This window comes from Salvelinus sp. IW2-2015, linkage group LG1, assembly GCF_002910315.2.
Source record: "Salvelinus sp. IW2-2015 linkage group LG1, ASM291031v2, whole genome shotgun sequence".
Classification (NCBI taxonomy): Eukaryota; Metazoa; Chordata; class Actinopteri; order Salmoniformes; family Salmonidae; genus Salvelinus; species Salvelinus sp. IW2-2015.
In genome coordinates this window covers 3,969,732-3,970,025 of record NC_036838.1, presented here as the reverse complement: position 1 = coordinate 3,970,025, position 294 = coordinate 3,969,732, and positions in this window count along the sequence as shown.

The window sequence follows — 294 nt, the reverse complement described above, 5'->3', positions numbered from 1 at the left end:
AAAGCTCTGCCAGACTGGTCTCTCTGACCCCACACACATTATAACAACCCTATACACATTATACACACACTACACATGATACACACACATTAAAGACCCCAGGCTTCAGCACAGCTCCCCCTGTGAAGTCAAGAGCCCGCTCAAACAGAATGGCTAACACTCCCACGTCACTGCCAGCTCCTACAACACACACACAACACACACACACACACACCACCACACACAACACACACACACAACCACACACACACACCACACGTGCGCTCACGAGTCCATTGGCGTCAGAGCTGAGGC